The sequence below is a fragment of the Bombina bombina genome, chromosome 4, assembly GCF_027579735.1.
Source record: "Bombina bombina isolate aBomBom1 chromosome 4, aBomBom1.pri, whole genome shotgun sequence".
Lineage (NCBI taxonomy): Eukaryota > Metazoa > Chordata > Amphibia > Anura > Bombinatoridae > Bombina > Bombina bombina.
This window is the reverse complement of record NC_069502.1, coordinates 700,423,057-700,436,308: the sequence shown is the minus strand read 5'-3', so window position 1 is coordinate 700,436,308 and position 13,252 is coordinate 700,423,057. Positions and strand designations below refer to the sequence as shown.

At 40.3% G+C, this 13,252-nt stretch overlaps 2 protein-coding genes across 2 annotated transcripts in view; one reads left to right on the top strand and one right to left on the bottom strand.

The window, feature by feature from the left end:
- Positions 1-13,252, bottom strand: part of NT5DC1 (5'-nucleotidase domain containing 1) — a 729,055-nt gene that overhangs the window by 604,056 nt on the left and 111,747 nt on the right. The gene's annotated exons all lie outside the window — the stretch shown is intronic.
- The window catches only part of COL10A1 (collagen type X alpha 1 chain), a 54,092-nt gene that overhangs the window by 38,112 nt on the left and 2,728 nt on the right, over positions 1-13,252 (top strand). The gene's annotated exons all lie outside the window — the stretch shown is intronic.

Here is a 13,252-nt window from a genome sequence, read left to right as displayed (position 1 = left end):
GAGCCTCCGAAGTATCAGAATCCTCTGCATCAGCGGATGATCTAGTCTCAGATACATCCAACGGAGTAGATGACCCCTGGGAAGGATAGCAATGTTTAACCTTTTGCTTGTGCTTAGCCTGGCGAGGAAAAGCACTAAAAACCACAGACACTGCAGTTTGCAACTGCTCAGCAAAATCAGGCGGCAACATCCCATAGGAGGATTAGAAGTGCACTGGGGAGCTGCATGTGTAATCGGAGATGAATGTAGGGAACGCACCTCACGGGACGGAGAGCCCTCAGAGGTGGACGGCTCAGTGGTATTAAACATATTATTTCTTTTAGATAACACTATTTTATTGAGGCATGTGGAACATAGTTGAGCAGGCGGTTATACCAAAGCCTCCTCACAATAAACACAGGCATTAGATTTTGGTAAAGAGGGAGTGCCCTCTAACATATCAGAGTCCTCCATAGCTTGCACCTTAACAATAATTAAATGGCACCTTTAAACTTCCAATGGCCGGGTCACTCACCACCTCCTATGGCCCGGGCTCACAGAGAAACTCGCTTTCATCTCCTGCAACCAACGGTCAGGAAAGGAAAAGGAAGAAGCCACACTCGGTCACGTGGAGTGCCGTGCAGGACCGCCCCTGCAGCCAAAAAAAAGTGTGTCAACTAAACAGGTAATCCAAGGAAGAAAACAGAATTTATGTTTACCTGATAAATTTCTTTCTCCAACGGTGTGTCCGGTCCACGGCTTCATCCTTACTTGTGGGATATTCTCTTCCCCTACAGGAAATGGCAAAGAGAGCACACAGCAAGAGCTGTCCATATAGCCCCCCCTCTGGCTCCGCCCCCCAGTCATTCGACCAACGGTTAGGAGAAAAAGGAGAAACCATAGGGTGCCGTGGTGACTGTAGTGTATAAAAGAAAGAAATTTTTCAAACCTGATTAAAAACCAGGGCGGGCCGTGGACCGGACACACCGTTGGAGAAAGAAATTTATCAGGTAAACATAAATTCTGTTTTCTCCAACATTGGTGTGTCCGGTCCACGGCTTCATCCTTACTTGTGGGAACCAATACCAAAGCTTTAGGACACGGATGAAGGGAGGGAGCAAATCAGGTTACCTAAATGGAAGGCACCACGGCTTGCAAAACCTTTCTCCCAAAAACAGCCTCCGAAGCATAAGTATCGAATTTGTCAAATTTGGCAAAAGTATGCAGAGAAGACCAAGTCGCTACCTTACAGATCTGATCAACAGAAGCCTCATTCTTGAAGGCCCATGTGGAAGCCACAGCTCTAGTAGAATGAGCTGTAATTCGTTCAGGAGGCTGCCGTCCGGCAGTCTCATAAGCCAATCGGATGATGCTTTTCAGCCAAAAAGAAAGAGAGGTAGCAGTAGCTTTCTGCCCTCTCCTCTAACCAGAATACACGACAAACAAGGATGAAGTTTGTCTGAAATCCTTTGTTGTTTCTAAATAGAATTTCAAAGCACGGACCACATCTAGGTTGTGTAACAAACGTTCCTTCTTCGAAACTGGATTCGGACACAGAGAAGGAACAACAATTTCCTGGTTAATATTCCTGTTGTAAACGACCTTTGGAAGAAAACCAGGCTTGGTGCGTAAAACTACCTTATGTGTATGGAATATCAGATAGGGAGAAGTACACTGCAAAGCAGATAATTCAGAAACTCTTCTAGCAGAAGAAATAGCAACCAAAAACAAAACTTTCCAAGATAGTAACTTAATATCTATGGAATGCATGGGTTCAAACGGAACCCCCTGAAGAACTGAAAGAACTAAATTTAGACTCCAAGGAGGAGTCAGAGTTCTGTAAACAGGCTTGATTCTAACTAAAGCCTGTACAAACGCCTGCACATCTGGCACAGCTGCCAGACGTTTGTGTAATAAAACAGACAGAGCAGATATCTGTCCCTTTAAGGAACTAGCTGGCAGCCCTTTATCCAAAGCCTCTTGGAGAAAGGAAAGTATCCTAGGAATTTTAATTTTACTCCAAGAGAATCCCTTGGATTCACACCAACAGATATATTTTTGCCATATCTTATGGTAAATTTTTCTAGTTACATGTTTTCTGGCTTGCACCAGAGTGTCTATCACTGAATCTGAAAACCCACGCTTAGATAGAATCAAGCGTTCAATTTCCAAGCAGTCAGTTGCAGGGAGACTAGATTTGGATGTTCGAATGGACCTTGTACTAGAAGATCCTGTCTCAAAGGTAGCTTCCATGGTGGAGCCGATGACATATTCACCAGGTCTGCATACCAAGTCCTGCGTGGCCATGCAGGAGCTATTAGAATCACCGATGCCTTCTCCTGTTTTATCCTGGCTACAAGCCTGGGAAGGAGAGGAAACGGTGGAAACACATAAGCTAGATTGAACGACCAAGTCGCCACTAATGCATCCACTAGTGTCGCCTTGGGATCCCTTGATCTGGACCCGTATCGAGGAACCTTGGCGTTCTGGCGAGACGCCATCAGATCCATATCTGGAATGCCCCAAAGATGTGTTAACTGGGCAAAAACCTCCGGGTGAAGTTCCCACTCCCCCGGATGGAAAGTCTGACGACTCAAATAATCCGCCTCCCAGTTGTCTACTCCTGGGATGTGAATTGCAGATAGGTGGCAGGAGTGATCCTCCGCCCACTTGATGATCTTGGATACCTCTCTCATCGCCAGGGAACTCTTTGTTCCCCCCTGATGATTGATGTACGCTACAGTCGTCATGTTGTCCGACTGGAATCTTATGAATCTGGCCTTCGCTAGGCGAGGCCAAGCCAGAAGCGCATTGAATATCACTCTCAGTTCTAAAATGTTTATCGGGAGAAGAGACTCTTGACGAGACCATAGACCCTGAGTTTTCAGAGAGTTCCAGACCTCACCCCAGCCTACGAGACTGGCGTCGGTCATGACGATGACCCAATCTGGTCTTTGGAAACTCATTCCCTGAGACAGGTGATCTAGAGTCAACCACCAGCGGAGTGAGTCCCTGGTTACCTGGTCTACTTGAATCTGGGGAGACAAGTCTGCATAATCCCCATTCCACTGTTTGAGCATGCACAGTTGTAATGATCTTAGATGAATTCGAGCAAAAGGAACTATTTCCATTGCTGCAACCATTAATCCTATTACCTCCATGCACTGAGCTATGGAAGGCTGAGGAATAGAGTGAAGAACTTGACAAGCGTCTAGAAGCTTTAATTTCCTGACCTCTGTCAGGAAGATCTTCATTTCTACAGAATCTATTATTGTTCCTAAAAAGAGAACTCTTGTAGACGGGGACAGAGAACTCTTTTCTACGTTCACCTTCCACCCGTGAGATCTGAGAAAGGCTAGAACAATGTCTGTATGAGCCCTTGCTTTGGAAAGAGATGACGCTTGAATTAGAATGTCGTCTAGATAAGTTGCTACAGCAATGCCCCTCGGTCTTAGTACCGCTAGAAGGGACCCTAGCACCTATGTGAAAATTCTGGGAGCAGTGGCTAAACCGAACGGAAGAGCCACGAACTGGTAATGTTTGTCCAGAAAGGCGAACCTCAGGAACTGATAATGATCTTTGTGGATAGGAATATGCAGGTACGCATCCTTTAAGTCCACGGTAGTCATATATTGACCCTCTTGGATTGTTGGTAAAATCGTCCGAATGATTTCCATTTTGAATGATGGAACTCTGAGGAATTTGTTTAGAATCTTTAAATCCAGGATTGGCCTGAAAGTTCCCTCTTTTTTGGGAACTACAAACAGGTTTGAGTAAAAACCCAGACCTTGTTCCGCTATCGGAACTGGGTGTATCACTCCCATATTTAATAGGTCTCCTACGCAATGTAAGAATGCCTGTCTCTTTATCTGGTCTGAAGATAAGCGAGACATGTGGAACCTTCCCCTTGGAGGAAGTTCCTTGAACTCTAGAAGATACCCCTGAGAGACTATTTCTAGTGCCCAGGGATCCGGAACGTCTCTTGCCCAAGCCTGAGCAAAGAGAGAAAGTCTGCCCCCTACTAGATCCGGTCCCGGATCGGGGGCTACTCCTTCATGCTTACCCTTGTTCCAGCCTTGCAATGGTTTCCATGCTGGTTTAGGCTGGGAAGCGTTGCCTTCTTGTCTAGAGGCTGCAGAGTTAGGATTTGGTCCGTTCCTGAAATTGCGAAAGGAACGAAAATGAGATTTGTTCTTAGCCTTGAAAGGCTTATCCTGTGGGAGGGCATGGCCCTTACCACCAGTAATGTCTGAAATAATCTCTTTCAATTCCGGCCCAAAAAAGGTCTTACCCTTGAAAGGAATATTAAGCAATTTAGTTTTGGACGACATTGGAAAGCGGCATCCAAAATAAAGGAATTAGCCAACTTTAGTGCGTGAATTCTGTCCATGACTTCATCATATGGAGTCTCCTTTTGGAGCGAATTTTCTAGTTCCTCGAACCAAAAAGACGCTGCCGTGGTGACAGGAATAATGCACGAAATTGGTTGAAGAAGGAAACCTTGCTGGACAAATATCTTTTTTGGCAATCCTTCCAATTTTTTATCCATAGGATCTTTGAAAGCGAAACTGTCCTCAATAGGAATAGTTGTGCGCTTGGCTAGCGTTGAAACTGCCCCCTCAACCTTAGGAACCGTTTGCCATGCGTCTCTTCTGGGGTCGACAATGGGGAACATTTTCTTGAATATGGGAGGTGGAACAAAAGGTATACCTGGCCTTTCCCACTCCTTAGTCACTATGTCCGCCACCCTCTTGGGTATCGGAAAAGCATCAGCGTGCACTGGGACCTCTAAGAATTTGTCCATTTTGCACAGCTTCTCTGGAATTACCAAAGAATCACAATCATCGAGCGTAGTTAGCACCTCCTTAAGCAGGGCGCGGAGATGTTCTAACTTAAATTTAAATGCCACGATATCAGGTTCTGCCTGCTGAGAAATTTTCCCTGAATCAGAAACTTCCCCTTCAGACAGACCCTCCCTCACTGCCAATTCAGATTGATGTGAGGGTATAACAGATAAGTTATCATCAGCGCCAACTTGCTCATCCTCTGTATTTAAAACTGAGCAATCACGCTTTCTAGGAAATGATGGTAGTTTGGATAATAAATTTGCTATAGAATTATCCATCACAGCAGTTAATTGTTGCATAGTAACAAGCATTGGCGTGCTAGATGTACTAGGTATCGCCTGCGCGGGCAAAACTGGTGTTGACACAGAAGGAGAGGATGAGGAACTATCCCCACTACCTTCATTAGAAGAATCATCTTGGGCAATTTTATTAAATGTGACATCACTGTCCTTACTTTGTTTGGACGCCCTGGCACATTTTGCACAAATAGTTAAAGGGGGAACCACCTTGGCCTCTATACACACAGAACATATGCTATCTGAAGGTACAGACATGTTAGACAGAATTTGGCAGGCTAATAATGCAATAAAAGTGTTTTTAAACAAAACCGTTACTGTCCCTTTAAATAATAAAAAGGCACCCTTTATTTCTGCAAGTTTGAAAAACTTTGAAGGCAATATCCGATTTTTACAAAATTTGCACCCCAGTGTCCTAATGCCTTGAAAGTATTGCACGCCAAGTTTCAAGACTTCAACCCTTAAAATGAGCAAACCGGAGATATTTGTTCAAATCAACAGTCTTAACACACTACAATCACTGCCACAGCCTTGCTGCGGCTTTTTACCTTCCCTGAGAGTTATTCACCACTGAAATAAGCCTTCCTGAGTCCGTTTTTTGAGCCACAGGACCCCTCACATGAAGCTGCATGCACTGCCTTGGAAGTAAACTGCGCAACTGAGGCGCAAAAATGGGGCCTCCTCCCTCTGCATACCAGAGTGAAGGGGCCTTTCTGACTGAAATAGTAGTCTAACCAACTGCAAGGCAAAATAAAACGTTCCCAAAAGTGTTTTCAACTACACAAAAACACTCTAAATGCCATATAAATATGATATAAACCAATCGATTTAGCCCACAATAGTGTCAACCAGTATAGAGCCCATTTATAAGCCTTAATCTGTTATGAGTCTAAGAAAATGGCTTACCTATCCCATAAGGGAAACTGACAGTCTTCTAGCATTAACATGTCTTGTTAGAAATATGACTGATCATACCTGAAGCAGATAAGCCTGCAAACTGTTCCCCCAACTGAAGTTCTCTGGTTTCAACAGCCCTGTGTGGGAACAGCAATGGATTTTAGTTACTAGTGCTAAAAACAGAATTTATGCTTACCTGATAAATTACTTTCTCCAACGGTGTGTCCGGTCCACGGCGTCATCCTTACTTGTGGGATATTCTCTTCCCCAACAGGAAATGGCAAAGAGCCCAGCAAAGCTGGTCATATGATCCCTCCGAGGCTCCGCCTACCCCAGTCATTCGACCGACGTACAGGAGGAAATATGCATAGGAGAAACCATATGATACCGTGGTGACTGTAGTTAGAGAAAATAATTCATCAGACCTGATTAAAAAAACCAGGGCGGGCCGTGGACCGGACACACCGTTGGAGAAAGTAATTTATCAGGTAAGCATAAATTCTGTTTTCTCCAACATAGGTGTGTCCGGTCCACGGCGTCATCCTTACTTGTGGGAACCAATACCAAAGCTTTAGGACACGGATGAAGGGAGGGAGCAAATCAGGTCACCTAAATGGAAGGCACCACGGCTTGCAAAACCTTTAAACACCAAAAAACTCTTAGCCATCTCCGTGGAGATGTTGCCTGTGCAACGGCAAAGAGAATGACTGGGGTAGGCGGAGCCTAGGAGGGATCATATGACCAGCTTTGCTGGGCTCTTTGCCATTTCCTGTTGGGGAAGAGAATATCCCACAAGTAAGGATGACGCCGTGGACCGGACACACCTATGTTGGAGAAATCATACTCCTCTTTAACAGAAATCTTCTTCATTTTCTGTTGTAGAGTAAATAGTACAAACCGGCACTATTTTAAAATAACAAACTCTTGATAGAAGAAATAAAAAACTACAACTAACACCACATACTCTTTACCATCCCCGTGGAGATGCTACTTGTTCAGAGCGGCAAAGAGAATGACTGGGGGGCGGAGCCAGAGGGGGGGGCTATATGGACAGCTCTTGCTGTGTGCTCTCTTTGCCATTTCCTGTAGGGGAAGAGAATATCTCACAAGTAAGGATGAAGCCGTGGACCGGACACACCAATGTTGGAGAAAAAGCCTGACTGTTCCACATTGCCGAGCCACATCTCACACATGTCGCGGCAAAACACAATAAAGCAATCAAGTATATATGGAGATATTAACCCTTGATTCTATACAGATAAAAGGAGCCACACTGTGACCCTGTCTTCTTGTGTTATCATTACATATATAAAAAAATGAAACAATCTTACCAGAATCAACACCGTGGAACAGGACTAGGGCCTCTCAAGTTTGACAGTGTGTAGCATCGCTCCTGACATGGACTCGAGAGGCTGACAGGACTACTTAAAACTCCAGTCCCATCTCGAAGAGTACTACCCTCCATAAGAGACTACTCTGAAATCTTCTGACACATCTCTGCCAACCTCCTCTGACGAAAGGCAAAGAATAACTGGGGGATGAGGGGAGTAGGGGGAAGTATTTAAGCCTTTGGCTGGGGTGTCTTTGCCTCTGGTGGCCAGGTTCTGTATTTCCCACAAGTAATGAATGAAGCCGTGGATTCTTCTCGTATTAGATGGAAATAAGGTTTAATATTCCTTTAAGGTTTTTGCACATTTGGGGTTGTGCAGGTATTACAAGTTGCAAAATAACTTATATTGCACATGCGTTAACCCGTGTAGTCCAAAAAGCCATATTGCATGTGCATTCACGCATTCCCCATAGAAGTCAATGGAGAAGATAAAATAAATAACTAACGCCCTAATCTATGACGTATTCTCGGAAAGTGTGCATGAAAATGTGAATATTTCATATTGCAAGAATATTTTGTTAATGGAATATGTTCGATTTATTTGTAAATTAATATTTGTCTATATATGTGATGAGTTTGGACAGATATTTATATTCATAGTGAGATATGTATATGAATTTATTTATATATATATATATATATATATATATATATATATCTTGAGATCTATATGTGAATATCTCTTTGAAAATCCCTCTGATATGTTGTTTATTGTGCATAAGATTGTAATGTAAAATCTTTTCATTATCTCCATAGTTAAACATATCTTTATTCATATAAATCTATGTTTCTTTATGTATGTGTATGCATGTCAATGTAAAATCCCTTTGCCCTTATAACTTGTGTGTGCAATGTATTTTTAAAATAATTTTTAATAGACAGTGTTAATAGGAGTGTAACTGTACTTTGTAATGTATTTTTGAAGTGTTTCGTGAAACGTTTTTGCTGCTGAAAATTTAACTACAGCTCTTTTGGCGCGGAAAGGATTGTTGCGTAAAAGGCAAATACATACACCTATTATATGACTTATTGTACTAGCAAAAACAACCATCAGAATGGGAGCACTTTTATCCCATCCTCCAAATATTTAAATATATTGGAATAAAGTTTAATGTTTATTCTCCCTGGAGTACCAACCTTTCTGGCTGGCTTTTTACTTGAAGCAGATTGGTCAACCACATGCAACATTACCCCCCATTTTTCTGGGACTCCCAAAGAGTTATCAGCATGCAGTAGCAGCTTGTTAAAGTGAATGTAAATTTTGATGCTAAAGTGCCCGGTTTTAAAAATAAAAAAATAAAAACAGGGGCACTTTAATTCATCAAAATTTACATTTCACTCCTGTTGTGAAAAAAACTTACCTTTTAAACTTGCCCGCTGCTCCAGCTTCCTCCGGTCGTTGCAAGCCATTTCTGATGTCAGAAATGATGGATGGGTCATCCTTCAATCATGGCTTCCCCCTGGGGGGAATCAGAGTCTGATTCAATGCCGTAATTGGAGGAAGCCGGATTCATCATTTTAGACCCAGGAAGAGGCTTTGCGACGGGTGAAGGAAGCTGGATCTGATGTCAAGATTAAAAGGTACGTTTTTCTCCCAACACGAGGGAAATGTAAATTTTGATGAATTAAAGTGTCCCTGTTTTTAATCAAATTTTTAAAAACCGGGCACTTTAGCATCAAAATTTACATTCACTTTAAGTCAAGTGGGGCTGGTTATCAGATGGATACAGTATTATTTTAGAAGGTGTTTCTTAAAGGGATATAAAGGTCATATTTGAAATGTTCTTTTTGTTTTGAACCATATTAAAGGGACAGTCAACACCAGAATTTTTGTTTAAAAAGATAGATAATCCCTTTATTACCCATTCCCCAGTTTTGCTTAACCAGCACAGTTATAATAATACACGTTTTACCTCTGTGATTAGCTTGTATCTAAGCCTCTACAAACTGCCCCCTTATTTCAGTTATTTTGACAGACTTGCATTTTAGCCAATCAGTGCTTACTCCTAGGTAACTTTACGTGCATGAGCTCAATGTTATCTATATAACACACATGAACTAACGCCCTCTAGTGGTAAAAAACTGTCAAAATGCATTCACATAAGAGACGGCCTTCAAAGTCTAAGAAATTAGCATATGAGCCTACCTAGGTTTAGCTTTCAACTAAGAATACCAAGAGAACAAAGAAAAATTGTTAATAAAAGTAAATTGGAAAGTTGTTTAAAATTACATGCCCTATTTGAATCATGAAAGTTTATTTTGGACCGTCCCTTTAAATGTATATCTATTTAATATAGTAAATACTCAACAAAATTATTATGAATTTATAATGCATTATATTGCCACATTTGTAATAATATTTATAATTATTTTTACTGTATGTGTCACTTTGAACAGTGTAGCTGTAACATTTGTTTTATAATTAATTTCTAATGACTAGAAAAGCTCTTTGATTTATAAATGGTTATATAACACTGCAAATACTTTGAATTCCTAAACCTAGAAATTTAGAAATTGTATGTAGTCTTCAATTAGATTAATTTAATCATTTAAAATATTACAATTAACATGGATAAATGTAGTAAAAACTAGTTGCAAATAATTTAGTAAAACAAAACATCTTTCTTAAGAGGAATAATTTGTTCTGAAAGATTAACCAAACACACTGCAGCTAAATGTACCAAAAGAGGGCCAACTGCCCTTGAAACGTCACAATAAATTTGTTAAAAAGTCCTGAAAGAGCAGTATCCATTTTAGATGATTACACAGTTCTATTTCAGCACACAGGCAGTGGTTTACACCTGCTATAGTCCGTGGGCTCATACCATTGTTAGTAAATATATATAACAAATCTATACATACTGTTCCGAAATAAAAACACACTAGCAAGAAAAGAAAAAGTTACTAGTTCCCTCAACATTAAATATTGTGTGTGTGTGTGGGGATCTGTGAACTTGAAAGAATATGAATGTCATATAAATATAAGCATACCAATATGTGTGTGTGTGTGTGTGTATATATATATATATATATATATATATATATACACACACACATATATATATATACACACATACATACATACACACATATATATAGCTATATACATACGTGTGTGTGTGTGTGTGTGTGTGTGTGTGTGTGTGTGTGTGTGTGTGTGTGTGTGTGTGTGTGTAGTTCATTAACAAATCTAGACAGGCCCGAAGGCTTGTTTTCCCACAGAAAACCTCTGAATTACATTTTTTCCAATGCAGCAAAGGATTCTGGGTAAGATATGCAAATTAAGTACACAATGACACACCTTTTTACTTCAGTCTGCTTTTCAGCAGATTCCCTTTACGCCAAAGTATCGCTGTTCATACAGCTTATAAACTTAGCTAGGGTTAGTGCAGTGATTCATAACCATCCCAGGACAGACTGTTTTGTAGTTGTTGCTACTCATCAGCTGGGAGAAGGTTTGAATCACTGCTGGGTAAAGTTGATTCCGGGCAGAATACAACAACATTTTAAATTAGGGGGAGATAAAAGGCGAGTTTAAAATCCTCCACTACGCAAAAAATATAGAGAAAATAACTCATTGTGTAGTTCATTAACAAATCTAGACAGGCCCGATTGTTATGAATCACTGCACTAACCCTAGCTAAGTTTATAAGCTGTATGAACAGCGATACTTTGGCGTAAAGGGAATCTGCTGAAAAGCAGACTGAAGTAAAAAGGTGTGTCATTGTGTACTTAATTTGCATATCTTACCCAGAATCCTTTGCTGCATTGGAAACAATGTAATTCAGAGGTTTTCTGTGGGAAAACAAGCCTTCGGGCCTGTCTAGATTTGTTAATGAACTACACAATGAGTTATTTTCTCTATATTTTTTGCGTAGTGGAGGATTTTAAACTCGCCTTTTATCTCCCCCTAATTTAAAATGTTGTTGTATTCTGCCCGGAATCAACTTCACCCAGCAGTGATTCAAACCTTCTCCCAGCTGATGAGTAGCAACAACTACGAAACAGTCTGTCCTGGGATGGTTATGAATCACTGCACTGACCCTAGCTAAGTTTATAAGCTGTATGAACAGCGATACTTTGGCGTAAAGGGAATCTGCTGAAAAGCAGACTGAAGTAAAAAGGTGTGTCATTGTGTACTTAATTTGCATATCTTACCCAAAATCCTTTGCTGCATTGAAAACAATGCAATTCAGAGGTTTTCTGTGGGAAAACAAACCTTCGGGCCTGTCTAGATTTGTTAATGAACTACACAATGAGTTATTTTCTCTCTCTCTCTATATATATATATAGATATACACACACACACACACACACACATATACAGTGGATATAAAAGGTCTACACACCCTTATGAAAACGAAATGTAAAAACAAATAGTTAAAGGGACAGATGCAATTTAAAAAATGTTTAAATTTACTTCTGTTATCAAATTTGCTTCATTCTCTTGTTATCTTTTATTGAAGAGTAACACTAGGATGGCTCATAAGAGCTCAGGAGGGTGCACGTGTTTTGCAACATTATTTGTAGCTTTGTTATTCAATGTTGCAAAACACTGCTGCCATAGAGTACTAAAGACGTGCAATTTTAAACAATTTCCCAATTTACTTCTATGATCAAATTTGCTTCATTATCTTGTTATTCTTTGTTGAAAAAACAGCATTGCACCACTGGCAGCTAGATAAACACATCTACTTTGCCAATTGCAGGAGACAAATATATGCAGGCACCAATCACCAGCTAGCTCCCACTAGTGTAGGATATGTGCGTATACTTTTTCAACAAGGGATACCAAGAGAACAAAGCACATTTAAAAATGGAAGTGAATTTAAAAGTGTCTTAAAATGACATGCACTATCTGAATCATAAAAGTTTAATTTTGACATTTCTATTGCTTTAAGTGATACTGAAGATTCTTAAGCTGGCCCATATATGTACAAAGAGACCTTAATATTGGTCACCACAAATACTCAGCTCTTCACATTGGTAATAAACATAGAAACATATATTTTGATGGCAGATAAAATCCACAGGCCCAACAAGTCTTCCCAAAATGTCCTAAAAGTGAAAGTATATTGGTTTGTAGGGTATCCTTATGCTTATTCCAGGCATTCTTAAAGTCCCCAGTGTTTGTCACTACCACCTCTCTGGAAGCTTATTCTATGAATCAATCACCATTTCTGTGAAGAAGAAAATAACGGAGTACATTTAAGTTTAACAAATAGTACCTGTTTAGGGTCACAACCATAAATAAATTGACGTGAAGAAGCAATTTGCGCAACACATCAGGGCTTTGGCTAGAAAAGCCAAACGAAGAAAGAAGAAAAAATATAATAATAAAATGAAAGAATATAATAATAGCATTAATCAATTCAAGCCAGTTACTCTTTTCAAATCCTATAGTATATACCAGCGATGGTGAACGTTTTGCACATGAGTGATAAAATTGCTACAGGAAACCTATTTATCTCAAAGTACCAACAATTCAAATAAAGCATGGAAAATAAACTGCACACAACTGTCGGATGAGTGGCATAAATTAACTGTTTTTGTGTGTAGAAAAACATAGGACACATAAGCAAATTGAAACACAGTGAGAGAAAAAATACCCCCCCACCCACACACACACATATACCATATACTGTATATGCATACACACACATACATATAAATGCATATTCATACACACACATATACCATATATATGCACACACACATAAATGCATACACACACAGATACCATACATATGCACCCACATAAATGCATACACACATACATATACACACACACACACAAATGCATACACACACATGCACATATACCATACACACATATACCATAC